At 44.0% G+C, this 14,042-nt stretch overlaps 1 non-coding gene and 2 pseudogenes across 1 annotated transcript; all 3 read left to right on the top strand.

Moving 5' to 3' along the window:
- The first annotated feature begins 10,147 nt into the window (after positions 1 to 10,147).
- On the top strand, positions 10,148 to 11,952 carry LOC148871826 (18S ribosomal RNA; annotated as a pseudogene).
- Positions 11,953 to 12,190: 238 nt separating this feature from the next.
- Positions 12,191 to 12,346, top strand: LOC148871827 (5.8S ribosomal RNA). Its single transcript, XR_016108496.1, has one exon. It is a non-coding gene; the product is annotated as a 5.8S ribosomal RNA (ribosomal RNA).
- Positions 12,347 to 12,585: 239 nt separating this feature from the next.
- LOC148871828 (25S ribosomal RNA) overlaps positions 12,586 to 14,042 on the top strand; it is a 5,086-nt pseudogene continuing 3,629 nt past the window's right edge.

A 14,042-nucleotide genomic window follows, 5' to 3' on the forward strand; every position in this document is an offset into this window, starting at 1 on the left:
GACCGTTGATCACCGTTGATGAGATCAACGGTCACGATTCGATCGGGTGTGATCAAGAGGGACAATTCAAAGTTAACAGTCACCAACTGTTAACTACTTTTTAAACAGTCACAATGTTTGAAATTGTGACTATTCAAGGTGCCTTCTTTAAACCAACACCTACCTTTTCTTCATACCTCTTCGCAAATTATTTAAGGAGCATGAATCAGACTCTAAAACACACAATTTTGAAATTCACTCTCTCTCTCTCTCAGTCCGGTCTGCTACAGTCTCACAAAAGGTTTCTCTAGAGACTCTTCAACTTTGTTGGTTGCAAATTCTCGCCCAAGGCTCTATTGTATCCTGGGAACGAAATTGCCTGTAACCCAACAGCAAACTCAGTAAAACTGAGTGAGGGCAAATAACGTTCTAAAGGCAGTGTCTTCAGACGCACATCAGAGCTTCTCCTCCAAAGTTACAGTGACCCCATTCTTCCCCAACAATTTTAGAACGTTATTTTGCAATGGAGGCGGAAGCAAGTATGACTTCGATCAAGATGATGAACCAAGATCTTGTTCGACTAGACCAGTTCGATGGAGTAAATTTCAGCCGATGGCAAGACAAGATGATCTTCTTTCTGACCACATTAAAGCTATACTATCTACTGGACCTGAATCTACAATCACTTCCTGAACCCACTAATAAAGACTCAGAGAAACTAAAGAAGGAAAGAGCAAAACGAGAAGAGGACTCACTTTTGTGCTGAAGATACATACTGAATGCTTTATCAGGCCGACTCTACAACTTCTACAAGGAACTTACATCTCCAAAAGAAATTTGGAAGGCCCTAGAATTCAAATACAAGGTGCAAGAAGCAGGTACGAATAGGTATCTTATTGCAAAATACTTTGACTTCACCATGAATGACGTTAAACACATATTGGAGCAAGTTCATGAACTACAGGTGATAGTCAACAAAATTCGATCCCTTAACATCATTCTTCCTGAATCTTTCCAAGTGGAAGCAATCATTGCCAAACTTCCACCCTCTTAGAAAGATTACAGGAAGAAGCTTCTGCACAAGGCTGAAGAACTTACCTTGGAGTAAATTCAACAACACCTTCGTATTGAAGAAGAGTCTCGAATTAGAGACAATAGGGATAAGACCTTGACCGGTATGCTGAACTCTAAGGTCAATTTTGTGAAAAATGGATCGAAGAAGACTAACCATGCATTACAAGTAAAGAAGAAGGATGTGAACTTCAAAAAGAGCAACAATAAGAAAGGATCCTGCTATGTTTGTGGAAAGAAGGGGCATTATGCCCAAGTCTGCCGACATCGGAAAGGCAGAACTAAGTCTACAAACATGGTAGAAGACAATCTCGTGGCCATAGTTACTGAAGTCAACATGGTAGAATCATCTTCTGGATGGTGGTTTGATTCAGGCACCACAACCCATGTTTGCAAGGACAAATCCTTGTTCAAGACATATGAAGAAGTGATTGATGGCTAGGAGGTACATATGGGAAACCAAACATGTGCCAAAGTTGCTGGAAGAGGCAACGTAGAGATGAACTTCACCTCCAAAAAGACATTGACTCTCCTGAATGTTCTCCATGTTCCTAACATTAGAAAGAACTTGGTCTTAGTAAATCTTGTTTGTAAGAGGGGATTCAAAGTTGTCTTTGAATCCGACAAACTAATCCTATCCAAGAATGGGATATTTGTTGGAAAGGGATATGGTTGTAATGGTATGTTCAAATTAAGTATTAATGAAGGAAAAGCTTCTGCTTGTATTGTTGATTATCTCTTTATGGCATGATAGATTAACACACTTGAATTTTAAATCCATAAAGAACATGAGCAAACTAGGTATAATTGCTTACAGTAATGAATCAACTGAAAAATGTGAAATATGTGTAAAATCTAAAATGGCTAAGAAACATTTCCCTAGTATTGAGAGAAATTCTCAACTTCTAGAACTAATCCATTCTGACATCTATGAACTCAATGGTGTATTAATTAGAGGAGGTAAGAGATACTTCATAATATTTATAGATGATTTTTCTAGGTACACCTATGTCTACCTTATGAGAACTAAGGATGAAGCCTTTGACATGTTTAAACTATATAAGACTGAAGTTGAAAATCAACTAGAAAAGAAAATTAAAATCCTTAGAAGTGATAGGGGTGTTGAATACTTTAAAAATGAGTTGAATTCTTTCTGTGAAGAATTTGGAATAATACATTAGTGTTCTGCTCTCTATACCCCTCAATAGAATGGCCTGGATGAAAGGAAAAATAGAATACTTACAGAAATGATAAACTGCATGTTGTTAAAAGCTAACGCACCCTTAAACCTGTGGGGGGAAGCACTCATAACAGCTTGCCATTTACATAACAGAATAGTTTTTAGAGTTAATAACAAATGCCCATACGAATTATAAACAAGAAGAAAGCCTAATTTAACATATCTAAAAGTGTGGGGGTGCTTAGTATATTATAGAGTTTCAGATCCTAAAAGAACCAAATTATGACTCAGAGCTAAGAAAAGTATGTTTGTTGGATATGTAAAACATAACAAGGCCTATAAGCTTCTAGACTTAGAATCTAACATAACAATTGAAACTAGAGATGTTGAATTCTTTGAAAATAAACTGTATTATGAATCTACAGAAAATGAATCCACAGAAAATGATAGAGAAACTCAGATCTCAATACTTGTTGATAATAATGAGACTGAAAGAAAAAATGACACAACTGTAACACCTACATTATGACTTAGAAGAAGTCAAAGACAAAGAACAGAGAAACACTTAGGTTCAAATTTTATCTCCACTCAGTCAATTGTATTTTTGGTTGAGGCTAATTGAGAGAAGATTTTAAATAAGATACCTATTGTCCTAAACATTGAAAATGATCCAAAAACTTATATTGAGGCCATGACCTCTAGAGATGCTGCCTTTTGGAAGGAAACTATAAATGATGAAATGTATTCAATAATGTCAAATAACACATGTGAAGTAGTAGATCTGCCTCTAGGATCAAAACCAATAAAATGTAAATAGGTGTTAGAAGAAAATACAACACTGATGGAATTGTACAAACTTTTAAGGTTAGATTGGTAGCCAAAGGATTTAGTCAAAAGGAAGGGATTGATTACTTTGAAACCTATGCATCAGTGGCTAAAACAACTTCTATTAGAACACTCATAGCATTAGCATCCATTTATCACTTATCTGTTCACCAAATGGATGTTAAAAGCAGTTTCTTAAATGGAGATTTAAATGAAGAGGTTTATATGGAACAATCAGAAGGATTCCTATCGGGGGATGGACCGGGAATAGCTCCCTCGAGGGTCTTCCTCGGGCGTCGAACAGCCGACTCAGAACTGGTACGTACAAGGGGATTGATCCTTTGGTGTTGGCTCTTCCTATCATTGCGAAGCAGAATTCGCCAAGTGTTGGATTGTTCATCCACCAATAGGGAACATGAGCTAGGTTTAGACCGTCATGAGACAGGTTAGTTTTACCCTACTGATGACAGTGTCGTGATAGTAATTCAACCTAGTACGAGAGGAACCGTTGATTCACACAATTGGTCATCGCGCTTGGTTGAAAAGCCAGTGGCACGAAGCTACCGTGTGCTAGATTATGACAGAACACCTCTAAGTCAGAATCCTGGCTAAACAAGCGATGCGTACGCCCGTCGCTTGATTGCCGACCCGCAGTAGGGGCCTCTAGGCCCCCAAAGGCACATGCCATTGGTGAAGCCCGCGTGACGGATGAGCCACGTGGGCGCCTTGAAGCGCAATTCCGACCGGGTGGTGGGTAGAATCCTTTGCAGACGACTTAAATACGCGACGGGGTATTGTAAGTGGCAGAGTGGCCTTGCTGCCATGATCCACTGACATTCAGCCCTTTGTCACATCGATTCATCCCTCCCCCCACATTTCACATCCCACAATGATTTGTCCCTCCCCCCAGTAACGAGTTTTCAAAAGAAGTCCCTCCCTCATGCATCGTGGTGTGCCAAGAACAAAGTCCCTCCCTCTCCTTTTCAACATAACACACGCTTGTGAAAGTCCTACTCATCAGAATAACCTTCCATATCCCATGGCTCCACACCCACCATATCCCCATAGAGGTTATCGACGCTACCCTCCCACTTGGTCGACTGCACAAGGCTGCCATGGTGAAAGTCGGTGTGAAAATCTACCTCATTTGAACAGCCTTACCTCCCCTCCTTTTCAACATAACACCCTTGGGGAAATCTAACTCATCAGAACAACCTTCCATTATCCCATGACTCCACACCCACCATATCCCCATAGAGGTTACCGGTGCACGTTGCCGACTACACATTGTGCCCCTGTGGCCTGCCATTGTGCGTGTAAGTGTGGCTGTGCATGTGCAGTGCGCGGCGGGCTGGTTGCGTGGGCGTGCGCTGGCACAAGCATGCACGCACGACGGGCTGCGTGCACGGGCACGGGCCTGCGTGTGCGTGTCCTAGCACTTCTAACAAGGGAATGTTGATCTCCACCTTCTTGAAGGTTTTTAACACTTCTTGTTCGTATTCCTCTTTTTTTGAACTTGCCAACCTGCTAGGAAAAGGTGGTACAACATTAATAACCTTAGGGAGAGGGGGGTCGGATTTTACCTCAATGGGGCTGTTGTTTGATGCTTGTCCTTCCTCTTCCTTGGCTACCTTTGATGGTGAGCTTGGTTGGGACTGCAACTCTCTTCCACTCCTAAACACCACCGCACTTGCATTCTCTTTTGGATTAACTACCGTTTGTGAGGGTAGTTTCCCGGAGTTCTGCGCCTCCAACTTGCTGATGGAAGTGGCAATTTGGCTAATTTGGTTCCCCAAATTTTGAATGCTGGTTCTCGTTTCCTGATGAAATTGCTGAGTATTAGTAGAGAGATCCTTAACTATATTATCTAAGGACATACCTGAATTCGGGGGTTGGCCTTGTGCTGTGAGGGGTGTTGAAAACTGGGGCTGTCGAATGAAATACTAGGGCTGATATTTCTGCTGCCCTCCATGGTTCCCGTAGCTTAGATTTGGATGATCTCTCCACCCTGGACTGTAGTAATTGGAGTAGGGATCATACTTTTGTTGGGGCTGGCCCGGTAATCCTCCTACGACACTCACTTGCTGCATCGATCCACACACCCTGGTAGTTTGTAATTGTCCTGCAACGAGTTGTCTTACCAAAGCAGTCAAGTCAGAAATCTGATTTTCTAAATTTACATGGCTTACCTCATTAACCCGTCTAACGGTACCGTCTGTCCTTGCACCGAACTGCTATGAATTTTCGGCCATGTTGGAGATTAACTCCCTGGCCGCTTCGGGTGTCTTGTTCACCAAGGCTCCTCCACTGGCTGCATCGACCATAATTCTATCCATGGGCTGCAACCCTTCATAGAAGTATTGGATTAACAGTTGTTCGGGTATTTGGTGGTGTGGACAGCTAGCAACAAGTTTAAATCTTTTCCAATATTCGTATAGTGTCTCACCACCAAATTGTCGAACTCCACATATTTCTTTTCTTATATTTGTAGCCCGGGATGCAGGAAAATATTTGTCCAAGAATATCCTATTCATCTCATCCCATGTGCGTACTAAACCGGGAGGAAGAATATACAACCAATCCTTTACTTTATCTCTTAAAGTAAATGGGAAGGCTATGAATTTTACCTGGTCCTCGGTCATACCTTGGGGCTTCATGCTTGCATAGACGACATGGAATTCCTTTAGATGATTATGAGGGTCCTCTCCTGGAAAACCATGAAATATAGCCAATAATTGTATCAAACCAGATTTCAATTCAAAAGCTACCTCAAGAGTGGGGTACGTGATGCATAAGGGTTGTTGGTTCATAATCGATGCAGCCAACTCCCTCAATGTCATCTCTCTGTCAGCCATTCTTTCTCCTTCTTCGAATATGGGAAAATCATAAGTGGGCAACTTGCAATTTGAATTCACCCTATTTGGTGAACGATCCTTCCTTAAATAACGGGTGGTTCTTTCAATTTCGGAGTTGTACTCGAGTTCACCTCATTGAGAAGCACGAGTCATAAAACAAAAGAGGTTAACAAAGAGAAGGTAATAACTAAGAAATTAAAGTTGCTCCCCGGCAACGGCGCCAAATTTGACGGGTTTGTCGAAACCCTCAAAATTAATACTAGTCCCACAATAAAATATTTGTAGTAAAAGTGGTTCTAGGTCGAATCCCACAGGGAGCAAATCAATAATCTCTTAGCCGAATGGGTAATGTAATTGAGTGAGAGAATTTAAATACTAAAATTAAAAGAAAAGAAAATAAATAGCAACTTAAAAAAGAGAAAATCAATCTTACCGAATTCTGGTTCAAGGGTTCGGGTTGAATCGATTGGCCATCGATCCTAGGTACATGTCAGCATTCTTGCAATTCAAGCATTTAACCTTAGATTTATTAGAATAGCCATAATAAACCTTGTGTTTTCCTAATTCGGTTGGCAAAACCCAGCATTCGATCAACACTTATCACCACTCAACTGGGTACGATAGCGTCCATATTAAACAGTGATAGCATTAAGATTTGTGAAAATAGTTAAAACCAAAATAACAATAATTGAGATAGCTACAATTACATAATCTCATTCCATCGATTCCTTTAGGTTGAACCATGTTAAAACATTGGTCAAAGGCTGTCACGAACAATTGACCCAAAAAGAAATCAACCTAATTGCTACTTGCACCATTATTAGTGACAATTATGGATCACCGAAATCATGGATAACAATAGGAAGATCAACATTAGTTATGTTTGTCAAACTAATTAACATTAACATCCAATAAAAACATGCACAAGAATCAATGAATATTTGAATTAGAAAGCAAGAAAATAAAGTAACTACAGAACCTCACAATGATACAATCGAACCTCCCCCCTTGAACCAGAAAAGAAGCTTAGCTGCTCATGATCTGCACAATCTCCATGCTTTTCTTCTCCATAGCCAAACTGCCTTGTTGAGTTTCTTGGTCTTCTTGATGATCTCTTGGATTTGAGAGTGAGTTTTATATAGCCAATGAGAGGGCTGTTTTCCAACTCCTTCTAGGAGATCATCTTATCTTTAGGGAGTCTTGATCTTCTTCGAACTAATCCTATCCTATCTCTTATCTAATGATCTAATCTCAATCTCTCTAGGATTACATTCAAGACTTTAGATCGGATAAGACTCTTTCTTTAGAGATTACATTCGAGATTTGGACTCTTGACTCTTGTATTCGAATTGGGCTGCTTTAAAACTTGGGCTGCTTCAAGGTATTTCTGCAAGTTGGGCTTAAGTTGTGAAATGGGCCTGGCTGCGAACTAGCTACGAATTTGGGCTCGTTTTCGTACTCGATGCTGGCCGAATCTGTCAATACCCAAAACATAAAAGTTGTGGGTCTTCCCTTCCTCTTTCTAATGCTTCTTGAATTGTCAATTCAGAGTTCGGAATTGAGAGTTATGACCAGATTACTGACTGTCGGCGAAACTATGCAAAATCACCCGATTTGCCCTATTTTCTTCCAATTGCCTTCTTTATTGCCTTGGATCGAAATACAAGAGTAATAAGTTCATTTCAGTGCTAAAATAATGTAAAAAGATGAAATTTAGGAGACAAAAATAGGGTTTCTTTTAGTCTCCTCAGTGTGTGTGTGCGAGGGCGTGAGTGGGCGTGTGCATGCGTCTGCAGGCGGTGGCTGTGCGCGGGCCTACGTGTGTGGGCGTGTGCGTGCGGCGGCTATACGCGGGCATGGGCCTGCGTGTGCATGCATGTGCATGCGTGCGTGTGCGCGCATGTGCAAGCATGAGCGGGCGTCGGCTGTGCACGGGCCTGCGTGTGCGGGCGTGTGCGAGCGGCCGCTGTGCGCGGGCATGCATGTGCATGTGTGAACTGCCACGTGTGGGTGTGTTGTGGTACCCCCATGGTGTGTCTTGATGCAAGTGGTTACTGTGGTGCCTCCACATGAAGTGGCCAATATTAGAAAACACTAAACTACCGTGGTGTGTGTTAAACATGTTAACACTACACGTGTAGTGTTTTCTACTATTGTAGTGATAGGGCTGTAACACATCGTGTAGTAGTTTACAACCCTACTACACCCACCGTGTGTAGTGTACGGCTGTAACACTACCACTTGTGTTCGGTGCACCAATTCCACCTTTGTATAGTGTGTAGTTTACAGCTCTACTTCACTATTAACACAGGGCGCAAGTGGGTGTGCATCGTGGTGGATGTGCTGGCACTGCACACAATGCCCCATGCTGCATCATTTTGCACTATGTGGGTGCGCACACCCACATTGCAATTGGTGCCTCATGTGGTGTGTCGTGGTGCAAGGGATGTGCACATCCACAATGCACTTGTGACCACTGTTGCTCGTTCAACATATCACCCATCCACACCCCCAGGTCACCGCTTTGATTGACAGTCCCAAACTCGTCTTTGTGCACCTTTCTTGCATGAAACTAGCTCACCTTGAAACAAAAGTAGTGTGGGAGTGTCCCTTTTGATTCCTTGCAATCCCAATTCCACAAAATAATTTTTCCTAATTTTTTGTAATTTCTAGAAATTAAATATTAGTGAAAAATCATTTATATCAATAATTTTCAGCAGCAAACCAGCTTATTTCGGTGCACAAATTTTTTTGCAGGTGTGAAAAAGCAACCCCTATCCTCTAAAATTATTTTTTCAGATCTTTCCCAATTTTTGGTAATTTTTAAGTGATTAAAAATTAATTAATTTATTATTTTTCTCCGAAAATTTATTTTAATTAATTTTATCAATTTTCCATCCTAACTAATGCCTCAAGTTTAAGACTAATCTAAGTTGTACATCTCAAGATAACCCCAGTATGATTTTTCAGAAAAGTGATGTTTCCTCCTGGCAGAGCCCCGAAAGCTTAACGTACTCTTTGAGGGGGGGGGGGTGGTGACTCTGGGGGGTTACCCCCTGGGGGCGCCATTGGGCGAGCATTGGCAGTCATGGGGCTTCCCCCCCGTCACCCACGACGCACAGGTAGCGCAGTTGCATGCACTAAAGGCGACAAGAAGGCACATTAATGCTTACCGAGCGCGACATGGTAGAGCAATTATGTGCATCACAATGTGCAAGGTTTTACTTGATAGTGCATGCTTCTGCACAATGACATGCACTAGATGAGATCTGGGAGTGCGGCGATGCACGCGTTGCAGCGCAATGTCTATTGAGTGCCCCTTGGTTGCAAGCGATGTGTGTTGTGTTTGGTGCCCTCGGCACCATGCGCGGTTGCACTTGCTGTGTTGAGCACTGCATGCGTTGCCATAGCCTTAATAGTGTCATCCCGCGAGTGCTCATGAACATGTGTTTGTGGGTCAGCGATGCTGGGTTAGGTGACGTGAAAGGTGTTTGGCAATTGTGCTTTGGGTGCCTCCCCGCATGCTGCCCAGGGCACTCCATGGTCCCTCTGTGGCGTACCTATTTCAAGCATGGGATTCCCCCATGGGAACCTCACATGAGTGGGAATGGTGCAACACGGTTGGCATCTCTCGCATTTCTTGTGATCTCCTGGTGACCCGGTTCGGATGTTGATTCATGTAGGTGGTTGCTTCCAGGGCTTAGTGGGGCCTTTGGGTGCTACTTTCCTCGGCCAGTCTACGTGTCATTGATGCGTCGTTGGTTTGGGGGGTGATTGCCTGAAGGTGTACGTGATGCGCATGAGTGGTGTTTGGATGGCATGTGTTGATGGGCTCTGTGCTTGTGGTCGGAACCATTAACCTGCCCCTCCTCTTCAGTTTCACCCAAGGTAGTTGTTGCTATCTAGGCGTGTGCGGATGGTTCTTGTGTTGCCTACCCAAAGAAATGGAATAGATACCCCTCAAGTGATAGTTTGTCTCTCTCCTCCCAAGGTGGGGGGTGAGGCAGCCATGAACACATAGAACGTGATGCCATGCATTGTATTGTGATTGTGCAATGCACTCGTCACATGTCTATTGTGTGTGCTCTTGGATGCGGAAGATGCCAAGGGTAGGGGCCTTAGGTCCCCTGTTGCCACCCTATTATATGTCCAGATATGTGATCGACAATTGCAACCACGTAGAGCGTTTGATGTTTTCAGATGGTCTCATATGGGTTGTGATGTCGACAAGGAATGCTACCCGGTTGATCCTGCCAGTAGTCATATGCTTGTCTCAAAGATTAAGCCATGCATGTGTAAGTATGAACTATTTCAGACTGTGAAACTGCGAATGGATCATTAAATCAGTTATAGTTTGTTTGATGGTATCTACTACTCGGATAACCATAGTAATTCTAGAGCTAATACGTGCACCAAACTCCGACTTCTGGAAGGGATGCATTTATTAGATAAAAGGTTGACACAGGTTTTGCCCGTTGCTCTGATGATTCGTGATATCTCGATGGATCGCACGACCTTTGTGCCAGAAATGCGTCATTAAAATTTCCGCCCTATCAACTTTCAATGGTAGGATGGTGGCCTACTATGGTGGTGATGGGTGACGGAGAATTAGGGTTCGATTCCGGAGAGGGAGCCTGAGAAACGGCTACCACATCCAAGGAAGGCAGCCAACGTGCAAATTACCCAATCCTGACATGGGGAGGTAGTGAAAATAAATAACAATACTGGGCTTTACTAGTCTGGTAATTGGAATGAGTACAATATAAATCCCTTATCGAGGATCCATTGGAGGGCAAGTCTGGTGCCAACAGCCGTGGTAATTCCTGCTCCAATAGTGTATATTTAAGTTGTGCAGTTAAAAAGCTCGTAGTTGGACCTTGGGTTGGGTCGACCGGTCCGCCTTGTGGTGTGCACCGGTCGTCTAGTCCCTTCTACCGGCGATGCGTTCTTGGCCTTAACTGGCCGGGTCGTGCTTCCGGTGCTGTTACTTTGTAGAAATTAGAGTGCTCAAAGCAAACCTATGCTCTGTATACATTAGCATGGAATAACATCATAGGATTTCAGTCTTATTACGTTGGCCTTTGGGATCAAAGTAATGATTAACAGGGACAGTCGGGGGCATTGTATTTCATAATCAGAGGTGAAATTCTTGGATTTATGAAAGATGAACCACTACGAAAGCATTTGCCAAGGATGTTTCATTAATCAAGAATGAAAGTTGGGGGCTCGAAGATGATTAGATACCATCCTAGTCTCAACCATAAACGATTCCGACCAGGGATCGGCGGATGTTGCTTTTAGGACTCCACCGACACTTATGAGAAATCAAAGTCTTTTGGTTCCGGGGGGAGTATGGTCGCAAGGTTGAAACTTAAAGGAATTGACGGAAGGGCAACACCAGGAGTGGAGCCTATGGCTTAATTTGACTCAACATGGGGAAACTTACCAGGTCCAAATAGAGTAAGGATTGATAGACTGAGAGCTCTTTCTTGATTCTATGGGTGGTGGTGCATGGCCATTCTTAGTTGTTGGAGTGATTTGTCTGGTTAATTTCATTAACGAACGAGACCTCAGCCTGCTAACTAGCTGCGCGGAGGCACCCTCCGCGGCCAGCTTCTTAGAGGGACTATGGCCATTTAGGCCACGAAAGTTTGAGGCAATAATAGGTCTGTGATGCCCTTAGTTGTTCTGGGCTGTACGCGCGCTACATTGATGTGTTCAACGAGTCTATAGCCTTGGCCGACAGGCCCGTGTAATCTTTGAAAATTTCATTGTGATGGGGATAGATCATTGCAATTGTTGGTCTTCAATGAGGAATTTCTAGTAAGCACGATTCATCAGCTTGCGTTGACTACGTCCCTACCCTTTGTACACACCGCCCGTTGCTCCTACCGATTGAATGGTCCGGTGAAGTGTTCGGATCGTGGCGACGTGGGCAGCTCACCGCTCGCGACGTCACGAGAAGTCCACTGAACCTTATCATTTAGAGGATGGATAAGTCATAACAAGGTTTCTGTAGGTGAACCTACAAAAGGATCATTGCTGAAGCCTGCCCCATGGAAAGACCTGTAAACATGTGATGCCCGGAAGGGTCCATGAGGGGTGGTCTTGGGGTATGACCTCCTTGGCCATCTCTCGCTTGTCAGGGGTTGCGCTAGACACATTGTCTCGTGGCCTCCTAGCTAACAACCAACTCCAGACACGGATAACTCCAAGGAATCTCCATGGAAGGGTGCACAATCCCAACGTTGTTGGGTGTTTTGCCTCGGTTTCCAAAAATGACTCTCGACAACAGATATCTCGGCTCTCGCATCAATGAAGAACGTAGCAAAATGCGATACTTGGTGTGAATTACAGAATCCCATGAACCATTGAGTCTTTGAACGCAAGTTGCGCCCGAGGCCCCTAGGCCAAGGGCACGCCTGCCTGGGCGTCATGCATCGTTGCCCCTCCCTCCCTTGCCTCATTAGGTGTTGGAGAGTTGGTGCAAATGTTGGCCTCCCATTCCATTTTGGTGCGATTGGCCCAAATGATGGCCCCCGACAACAAAGTGCCATGACGGTAGGTGGTTTAATCTTAGGTGGTGGAATGCTGGACAACGTGCATGTTGTGTTGTCATTGGGGTGTCGAGTGTGTGACCCGATGAGGGATCCATTGTTGACAGGGCCTGCCTTACGACCCTAGGTCAGGTGGGGCCACCCACTGAATTTAAGCATATCAATAAGTAGAAGAAAAGAAACTAACAAGGATTCCCCTAGTAACGGCGAGCGAACCGGGATCATCCCAGCTTGAGAATCGGGCGACCTCCGTCATCCAAATTGTAGTTTGTAGAAGCGTCCTCAGTAATGGACTAGGCCCAAGTCCCTTGGAAGGGGGCACTAGAGAGGGTGAGAGCCCCGTTGTGCCCGGACCCTGTCACACCACGAGGCACTGTTGGCGAGTCGGGTTGTTTGGAAATGCAGACCTAATTGGGCGGTAAATTCCGTCCAAGGCTAAATACTGGTGAGAGACCAATAGCGAACAAGTACCGCGAGGTAAAGATGAAACGGACTTTGAAAAGATAGTCAAAGAGTGCTTGAAATTGTCATGAGGGAAGTGGATGGGGGTCGGCGATGCTTCCCGGTCGGATGTGGAACAGTGAAAGCCAGTCCGCCACTCGACTCGGGGAGCAGACAGATGCGGATTGCGGCGGCGCCCCTAGCCCGGGTTGTCGCATTATGCTCATGGAGACGTCATCATCTCAATTGTGGAAGGTAGCATGCGCCTTTAGGCATGCCTCGGCACCTGCATGCTCCGGACATCGGCCTGTGGGCTCCCCATTCGGCCCATCTTGAAACTCGGACCAAGGAGTCTGACATGCGTGCGGGTCAACGGGTGAGTAAACCCGTAAGGCGCACGGGAGCTGACTAGCGGGATCCCCTTGTGGGTTGCATCGCCGACCGACCTAGATCTTTAGAGAAGGGTTCAAGTGAGAACATACCTATCAGGACTGTTAGACAGTTTCATATGCCTTTAGCTTCAATTTGATTTGATGTACTTTTGATATTTAGTGTAAATAAATAAAGTGCTTGTTTGATTCATATTGTTTGGTATAATTCTGTGCAAGACCTTAAAATTGGACACTCATTGAGACTCGTGTTAGTTTTAAATGTTCACAGCCATTGGATAAGTCTAGGGAGATTTATCTTCCCAAGGCTGATACTGGTGTGCTACCAAGTATTGGGATGGCCTGTCTCGGCCACCAGGGTAAGACCCAAGGCACATGTAGTATGGGATTACTCAAATCTTTGAATCGGACTAGATTTCCAGTATTGCCCTGGACCTTGGAGACAGATGGGCAAAACTGGAAAGTTACACTTGACCCCTAGTCTCAATTATGATACTTCACTAGGTGTCAGATCAGGCTGTCTTTGAGATGCCAATCAGAGAGACCTTAGCGGGGGTCAAAAACCTGGGCATTTTGGGGCAGTCTGAGAATTCATCTGAGTGGGTGATCATAGTGACAAGATCAGCCCCTTTGTCAGACAAAGGTAATGATCGGGAATGCACTCTCTCTGATGGAAACCAAACTATCGGCAGTTGATTTCAATCGTTGGAATTTTGTTTTGCAAAATTAATATATATATATATAT

Source organism: Nelumbo lutea, chromosome 2 (genome assembly GCF_056320005.1).
Source record: "Nelumbo lutea isolate HS-2025 chromosome 2, American lotus-T2T, whole genome shotgun sequence".
In the NCBI taxonomy this organism is placed as follows: domain Eukaryota; kingdom Viridiplantae; phylum Streptophyta; class Magnoliopsida; order Proteales; family Nelumbonaceae; genus Nelumbo; species Nelumbo lutea.